We start from the raw sequence: 9,361 nt of genomic DNA on the forward strand, positions 1-9,361 counted from the left end.
GTTTTCAGAATGGACCTTATTAGATATATTCTATTATGGTCTCTCTGAATTTTCGAAAATGTCATTGGACCATTCTGCAGGTGGATCTATTCACCTGAAGAAAACGCCTGAAGAGGCTCAAGAACTCATTGACATGGTTGCAAACAACCAGTTCATGTATACCTCTGAGAGGAATTCCGTGAATAATGGGGTCCCTCAGAAGAAAGGAGTTCTTGAAATTGATGCTCTGAATGCCATATTGGCTCAGAACAAAGTATTGACTCAACAGGTCAACATGATCTCTCAAAATCTGAATGGATTGCAACATGCATCCAACAGTACTAGAGAGGTAGCTTCTGAAGAAGCTTATGATCCTGAGAACCCTGTCATGGCAGAGGTTAATTACTTAGGTGAACCTTATGGAAACACCTATAACTCATCATGGAGAAATCATCCAAATTTCTCATGGAAGGATCAACAAAAACCTCAACAAGGTTTTAACAATGGTGGACGCAATAGGCTGAATAATAGTAAGCCATATCCATCATCTTCTCAGCAACAGACAGAGAATGCTGAACAAAATAATTCTAATTTAGCCAATATAGTCTCTGATCTGTCAAAAGCCACTTTCAGTTTCATGAATGAAACAAGATCCTCCATTAGAAATTTGGAGGCACAAGTAGGCCAGCTGAGTAAGAAGGTTATTGAAACTCCTCCCAGTATTCTCCCAAGCAATACAGAAGAAAATCCAAAAGGAGAATGCAAAGCCATTGACTTAGTCAACATGGCCGAATGCACAAAGGAGGAGGAGGACGAAAATCCTAGTGAGAAAAACCTCCTGGGACGTTCTTCAAGCAAGAAGGAGTTTCCTAATAAGGATCCTGAGGAATCTGAGGCTCATACAGAGACCATAGAGATTCCATTAAATCTCCTTCTGCCATTCATGAGCTCTGACTATTATTCATCCTCTGAAGAGGATGAAGATGTGACTAGTGAGCAAGTTGCTCAATATCTAGGAGCTATCATGAAGCTGAATGCCAAGCTGTTTGGTAATGAGACTTGGGAAAGTGAACCTCCCTTGCTCATTCGTGATTTGGATACTTGGATTCAGGAAACTCTACCTCAAAAGAGACAAGATCCTGGCAAGTTCTTGATACCTTGCACCATTGGCACCATGAGCTTTGAAAAAGCTCTGTGTGATCTTGGGTCAGGGATAAACCTTATGCCACTCTCTGTAATGGAGAAGATAGGGATCATTGAGGTGCAACCTGCTTTGTTCTCACTGCAATTGGCAGATAAGTCAGTGAGACAAGCTCATGGGATAGTAGAGGACGTGCTTATAAAAGTTGAAGACTTTTACATCCCTGCTGATTTCCTAATCCTAGATACTAGGAAGGAAGATGATGAATGCATCATCCTAGGAAGACCTTTCCTAGCCACAGCAGAAGCTGTGATAGATGTCAATAGAGGTGAGCTAGTCCTTCAATTAAATGGAGAATATCTTGTGTTTCAAGCACATGGCCATCCCTCTGTGACAAAAGAGAGTAAGCATGAAGAGCTTCTCTCAGTTCAAGGTCAAGAAGAGCCCACACAGTCAGACTCTAAGTTTGGTGTTGTGAAGCCACAACCAAACTCTAAGTTTGGTGTTCAAACCCCATATCCAAACTCTAAGTTTGGTGTTGGGACTAGACAACATTGACTTGATTGTTCTGTGGCTCCATGAGAGCCACTGTCAAGCTATTGACATTAAAGAAGCGCTTGTTGGGAGGCAACCCAATTTTATTTATCTAATTTTATTTTATTTTGTTTCTTTGTTATTTTTGTGTTTAATTAGGTACATGATCATGAGGAGTCACGAAAAAAATCAAAAAAATTAAAAACAGAGTCAAAAACAGAAGAAAAAAATTTTTCACCCTGGAGGACGCACGGGCCGGCGTTCAGCGCCCAGAAGATGCATCTGGCCAGCGTTCAGCGCCAGAACAGAGCATCTTCCTGGCGCTGAACGCCCAAAACAAGCAACATCCTGGCGTTTAACGCCAGGATGCGCACGCAGAGGACAATCTGGCGCTGAACGCCAGAAACAAGCTTGAAACTGGCGTTCAACGCCAGAATCAAGCATCACATGGGCGTTTAACGCTCAGAACATGCACCAATGGGCGTTTGAACGCCAGAATGGTGCATGAAGGCAATTTACACGCCTATAGGGTGAAGGAATGGTATTTCTTTTCACCTCAGGACCTGTGGACCCCACAGGATTCCCACCTCAGGATCTGTGGACCCCACAGGATCCCCACCTACCTTTTCTTTTAATCCTATTCTCACCTTCCCTCTTAATCCTACTTTTGTGATTTGAATATCCATGTCACAATTCCCAATACCCTTCACCAATCACCTCAATTCCTCTTCCCAATTACCCCATGCACCATGCACATCAACCTCCTCTTCCCCATAAACCCCACCTACCCCCACTACATTCAAATTCAATTTCCCACCCATTCCCACCCAAATTGGCCGAAACCTAACCCTCCCCCCTCCCTATAAATACCTCTCCTTTCTTCTTCATTTTCACACAACACTACCCATTCTTCTCTCATATAGCCGAACCCACTTCTCTCCCTCTCTTCCAAATTCTCTTCTTCTTCTTCTTCTACTCTTCTTTTCTTTTTGCTCGGGGACGAGCAAATTTTAAGTTTGGTGTGGTAAAAAGCCTAGCTTTTTATTTTTCATTCACCATCAATGGCACCCAAGACCGGAGTTTCCTCAAGAAAAGGAAAAGGGAAGGCAAAAGCTTCCACTTCCGAATCATGGGAAAAGGAGAGATTCATCTCCAAGAGCCACCAAGACCACTTCTATGATGTTGTGGCAAAGAAGAGGGTGATCCCTGAGGTCCCCTTCAAGCTCAAAAAGAATGAGTATCCGGAAATCCGACATGAGATCCAAAGAAGAGGGTGGGAAGTCATAACCAACCCCATGCAACAAGTCGGATTACTGATGGTTCAAGAGTTCTATGCTAATGCATGGATCACAAGGAACCATGATCAAAGTATGAACCCGAATCCAAAGAACTATCTCACAATGGTTCGGGGGAAATACTTAGATTTCAGTCCGGAAAATGTGAGGTTGGCGTTTCATCTACCCATGATAAAAGGTGATGAACGCCCCTACACAAGGAGGGTCAACTTCAATCAAAGGTTGGACCAAGTCCTAATGGACATTTGTGTGGAAGGCGCCCAATGGAGAGTAGACTCCAAAGGCAAACCGGTCCAACTAAGAAGACTGGACCTCAAGCCTGTAGCTAGAGGATGGCTGGAGTTCATCCAAAGATCCATCATCCCTACAAGCAACCGATCTGAAGTTACTGTGGATCGGGCAATCATGATTCATAGCATCATGATTGGAGAGGAAGTAGAGGTTCATGAAGTCATAGCCAATGAACTCTACAAAATAGCTGACAAGCCTTCATACATGGCACGGCTAGCCTTCCCCCACCTCATATGCCATTTATGCTACTCAGCTGGAGTTATCATAGATGGAGATGTCTCCATTGAAGAAGACAAGCCCATCACCAAGAAAAGGATGGAGCAAACAAGGGAAGTTCCTCACGGCCCCCAAGGAGAACATGAGGAAGTTCATCAACAAATGCCTCAAGGAATGCACTTTCCTCCCAACAACTATTGGGAGCAACTCAGTACCTCCTTAGAAGACTTGAGCCAAAACGTGGAACAACTAAGGGTGGAACACCATGAACACACCCTCACTCTTCAAGAAATAAGAGAAGATCAAAGAGCCATGAGGGAAGAGCAACAAAGGCAAGGAAGGGACATAGAAGAGTTGAAGAACATCATTGGTCCTTCAAGAAGAAGACGCCACTAGAGGTGGATTCATTCCTTGTTCTTTATTTTCTTTCTGTTTTCGGTTTTTAAGTATTATGTTTGTCTATGTTTTTGTGTTTCTACTTCATGATCATTAGTGTGTAACCATGCCTTAAAGCTATGAATAAAATCCATTAGTCCTTCACCTCTCTTAAAAGAAAAATGTTTTAATTCAAAAGAACAAGAAATACATAATTTTCGAAATTATTAGTGAATTTAATTTAATTATATTGATGTGGTGGCAATAATTTTTGTTTTCTGAATGAATGAATGAACAGTGCATATTTTTGATCTTGTTGTTTATGAGTGTTAAAATTGTTGGTTCTTGAAAGAATGATGAACAAAGAGAAATGTTATTGATGAACTGAAAAATTCATGAATTGATTCTTGAAGCAAGAAAAAGCAGTGAAAAGCAAAAGCTTGTGCGAAAAAAAAATGGCGAAAAAAAAAATAGAAAGAAAAAGCAAGCAGAAAAAGCCAATAGCCCTTAAAACCAAAAGGCAAGGGTAAAAAGGATCCAAGGCTTTGAGCATCAATGGATAGGAGGGCCCAAGGAAATTAAAAATCCAGGCCTAAGCGGCTAAATCAAGCTGTCCCTAACCATGTGCTTGTGTCATGAAGGTCCAAGTGAAAAGCTTGAGACTGAGTGGTTAAAGTCGTGATCCAAAGCAAAAGAGTGTGCTTAAGAGCTCTGGACACCACTAACTGGGGACTTTAGCAAAGCTGAGTCACAATCTGAAAAGGTTCACCCAGTTATGTGTCTGTGGCATTTATGTATCCGGTGGTAATACTGGAAAACAAAGTGCTTAGGGCCACAGCCAAGACTCATAAGTAGCTGTGTTCAAGAATCAACATGCTTAACTAGGAAAGTCAATAACACTATCCGAAATTCTAAGTTCCTAGAGAAGCCAATCATTCTAAACTTCAAAGGAAAAAGTGAGATGCCAAAACTGTTCAGAAGCAAAAAGCTACAAGTCCCGCTCATTTAATTATAATTAATATTCATTGATATTTCTGAATTTATAGTGCATTCTCTTCTTTTTATCCTAATTGATTTTCAGTTGCTTGGGGACAAGCAACAATTTAAGTTTGGTGTTGTGATGAGCGGATAATTTATACGCTTTTTGGCATTGTTTTTATATAGTTTTTAGTAAGTTTGAGCTACTTTTAGGGATGTTTTCATTAGTTTTTATGTTAAATTCACATTTCTGGACTTTACTATGAGTTTGTGTGTTTTTCTGTGATTTCAGGTAAATTCTGGCTGAAATTGAGGGACTTGAGCAAAACTCTGAAAAAGGCTGACAAAAGGACTGCTGATGCTGTTGGAATCTGACCTCCCTGCACTCGAAATGGATTTTCTGGAGCTACAGAACTCCAATTGGCGCGCTCTTAACGGCGTTGGAAAGTAGACATCCAGAGCTTTCCAGAAATATATAATAGTCCATACTTTATTCGAAGAATGACGACGTAACTTGGCGTTGAACGCCAAGTACATGCTGCTGTCTGGAGTTAAACGCCAGAAAAACGTCATGATCCGGAGTTGAACGCCCAAAACACGTCATAACTCGGAGTTCAACTCCAAGAGAAGCCTCAGCTCGTGGATTGATCAAGCTCAGCCCAAACATACACCAAGTGGGCCCCGGAAGTGGATTTATGCATCAATTACTTACTCATGTAAACCCTAGTAGCTAGTCTAGTATATATAGGACATTTATCTATTGTATTAGACATCTTTGATCTCAGTTTTGTTTTATTCTTCATCTTAGGGGATCATTGATCACGTGAGAGAGGGCTGGCCATTCGGCCATGCCTGAACTCTTTGCTTATGTATTTTCAACGGTGGAGTTTCTGCACACCATAGATTAAGGGTGTGGAGCTCTGCTGTACCTCAAGTATTAATGAAATTCTATCTTCTTTTATTCAATTCTCTCTTATTCTTATTCCAAGATATTCATTCGTACCCAAGAACATGATGAATGTAATGAGTTCAATTACCCTCATTATTATTCTCACTTATGAATGCGCGTGATTGACAACCATGTCCGTTCTACATGCAACAGAGCTTGAATGTGTATCTCTTAGATTCCCCAACAGAATCTTCGTGGTATAAGTTAGAGAGTTGGCGGCATTCATCTGGATCCGGAAAGTCCAACCTTGTCTGTGGTGTTCCGAGTAGGATCCTGGGAGTCCGGAAAGTCCAACCTTGTCTGTGGTGTTCCGAGTAGGATTCCGATCATGAATGACCGTGACGTGCTTCAAACTTTAACCTGCTGGGCGTTGGTGACAGACGCAAAAGAGGGATTCTATTCCAGTAGGAGCGGGAACCAACCGGTGATTAGCCGTACTGTGACAGAGTGCGTTGCATAGTTTTCACTGCGAGGATGGGATGTAGCCATCAGCCATGGGTGATGCCTCCAGACTGGTTAGCTGTGCGAGTGACAGCCGCACAGGTTATTTCCCCGTGAGGAATGAAAGTAGCCACAGTTGATGGTGAACCCCTATACAAAGCTTGCCATGGAAAGGAGTAAGAAGGATTGAGTAGAAGGAGTAGGAGAGCAGGCGTCCAAGAGCTCTACAGCATCTCCATCCGCTTATCTGAAATCCTACCAATGAATCTGCATAAGTGTTCTATCCTTTTTATTATATTCTATTTTATTATTTCTATTTTCGAAAACCCATAAACTATTTTAAATCTGCCTAACTGAGATTTGCAAGGTGACCATAGCTTGCTTCATGCCAACAATCTCTGTGGATTCGACCCTTACTCACGTAAGGTTATTACTTGGACGACCCAGTACACTTGCTGGTTAGTTGAACGAGATTGTGAAGGAAATAAACAATGCCCTCAGAGTATACATCTTTTATAAATCCAATTACAAAAAAAAAGGGAATCACAATTTCGTCCACCAAGGACCTTGTTTCAGTCATGAAACTTTGAGTGGTTTTGATTAGATCAGAGACCATGGTTGCTAAGTCAGAGGTATTCTGCTTAGAACTCTCTGTCTGTTGCTGAGAAGATGATGGAAAAGGCTTGCTATTGCTAAACCTGTTTCTTCCACCATTATTATTGTTGAAACCTTGTTGAGGTCTCTGTTGATCCTTCCATGAGAAATTTGGATGATTTCTCCTTGAAGGATTATAGGTGTTTCCATAGGATTCTCCCATGTAATTCACCTCTTCCATTGAAGGGTTCTCAGGATCATAGGCTTCTTCCTCAGATGAAGCCTCCTTAGTACTGCTTGGTGCATTTTGCATTCCAGACAGACTTTGAGAAATCATATTGACTTGTTGGGTCAATATTTTGTTCTGAGCCAATATGGCATTCAGAGTGTCAATCTCAAGAACTCCTTTCTTCTGACTAGTCCCATTGTTCACAGGATTCCTTTCAGAAGTGTACATGAATTGGTTATTTGCAACCATTTCAATCAGCTCTTGAGCTTCTGTAGGCGTCTTCTTCAGATGAAGAGATCCTCCAGCAGAGCTATCCAAAGACATCTTGGACAGTTCAGGGAGACCATCATAGAAAATACCTATGATGCTCCATTCAGAAAGCATGTCAGAGGGACACTTTCTGATTAATTGTTTGTATCTTTCCCAAGCTTCATAGAGGGATTCTCCTTCCTTCTGTCTGAAGGTTTGGACTTCCACTCTAAGCTTACTCAATTTTTGAGGTGGAAAGAACTTTGCCAAGAAGGCATTGACTAGCTTTTCCCAAAAGTCCAGGCTTTCTTTAGGTTGAGAGTCCAACCATGTCCTAGCTCTGTCTCTTACAGCAAAAGGGAATAGCATAAGTCTGTAGACCTCAGGGTCAACCCCATTAGTCTTGACTGTGTCACAGATTTGCAAGAATTCAGCTAAAAACTGATGAGGATCTTCCAATGGAAGTCCATGGAACTTGCAATTCTATTGCATTAGAGAAACTAATTGAGGCTTAAGCTCAAAGTTGTTTGCTCCAATGGCAGGGATAGAGATGCTTCTCCCATAAAAGTTGGGAGTAGGTGCAGTAAAGTCACCCAGCACCTTCCTTGCATTGTTGGCATTGTTGTTGTTTTCGGCTGCCATGTGTTCTTCTTCTTTGAAGAATTCTGTTAGGTCCTCTACAGAGAGTTGTGCCTTGGCTTCTCTTAGCTTTCGCTTCAAGGTCCTTTCAGGTTCAGGATCAGCCTCAACAAGAATGCTTTTGTCCTTGCTCCTGCTCATAAGAAAGAGAGGAGAACAAGAAAATGTGGAATTCTCTATGTCACAGTATAGAGATTCCTTTAGGTGTCAGAGGAAAAGAAAAGTAGAAGACAGAAGTAGAAAATTCGAACTTATCAAAGAAGATGGAGTTCGAATTTTGCATTAAGGAATAGTGTTAGTCCATAAATAGAAGGATGTGAGAAGAGGGGAAGTAATTTTCGAAAATTGAGTGAAAGATTTTGAAAATATTTTTGAAAAACACTAATTGATTTTCGAAAATTATGATTGAGAAAGAAGTGAAGTGATTTTTGAAAAAGATTTTGAAATTAGAGAGAAAAAAAAAGATTTGATTGAAAACTATTTTGAAAAAGATGTGGTTAAGAAGATATGATTAGTTTTAAAAAGATGTGATTGAGAAGATATGATTTGAAAAATATTTTAAAAAAAAGATTTGATTTTGAAAATTAAAAACTTGGCTAACAAGAAAAGATATGATTCAAACATTAAACCTTTCTCAACAGAAAAGGCAACATACTTGAAATGTTGAGTCAAATTATTAATTGATAGCAAGTATCTTTGAAAATAGAAAGAAATTGAATTTGAAAAAGATTCGATTGAAAAGATATGATTTGAAAAAGATTTGATTTTGAAAAGATTTTGAAAACTTGAAAAAAAAATTGCATTGAAAAACAGAATCTTCCCTCTTGTGCCATCCTGGCGTTAAACGCCCAGAATGGTGCACATTCTGGCGTTTAACGCCCAAAACTATACCCTTTTGGGCGTTAAACGCCCAACCAGGTACCCTGGCTGGCGTTTAAACGCCAGTCTGTCCTTCTTCACTGGGCGTTTTGAACGCCCAGCTTTTTCTGTGCAATTCCTCTGCTGAATGTTCTGAATCTTCAATTCTCTGTATTATTGACTTGAAAAGACACAAATTAAAAATATTTTTGGATTTTTAATAATAAGGAAAAATCAAAATGCAACAAGAATCAAATAACAATGCATACAAGACACCAAACTTAGCAGTTTGTATACTACTGACACTAATGAGAATGCATATGAGATACACAAAACACTCAAGTCAAGAGAATTTAAAGATTAGAGTAAGAAATCATCAAGAACATCTTGAAGATCACTAAGACACATGAATGAATGCATGCAATTGACACCAAACTTAACATGAGATTAGTGTCTCAACAAGAAACATAGAATAATTTTTTGTTTTTATGATTTTGTAAATTTTTTTTGTGCTTTTTCGAAAATTAAGTGGAAAAAGGTATCAAAGTTCTTAATGAGAATTCCAGGAATCAGTGCAATGCTAGTCTAAGACT

This window comes from Arachis hypogaea, chromosome 4 (genome assembly GCF_003086295.3).
Source record: "Arachis hypogaea cultivar Tifrunner chromosome 4, arahy.Tifrunner.gnm2.J5K5, whole genome shotgun sequence".
Lineage (NCBI taxonomy): Eukaryota > Viridiplantae > Streptophyta > Magnoliopsida > Fabales > Fabaceae > Arachis > Arachis hypogaea.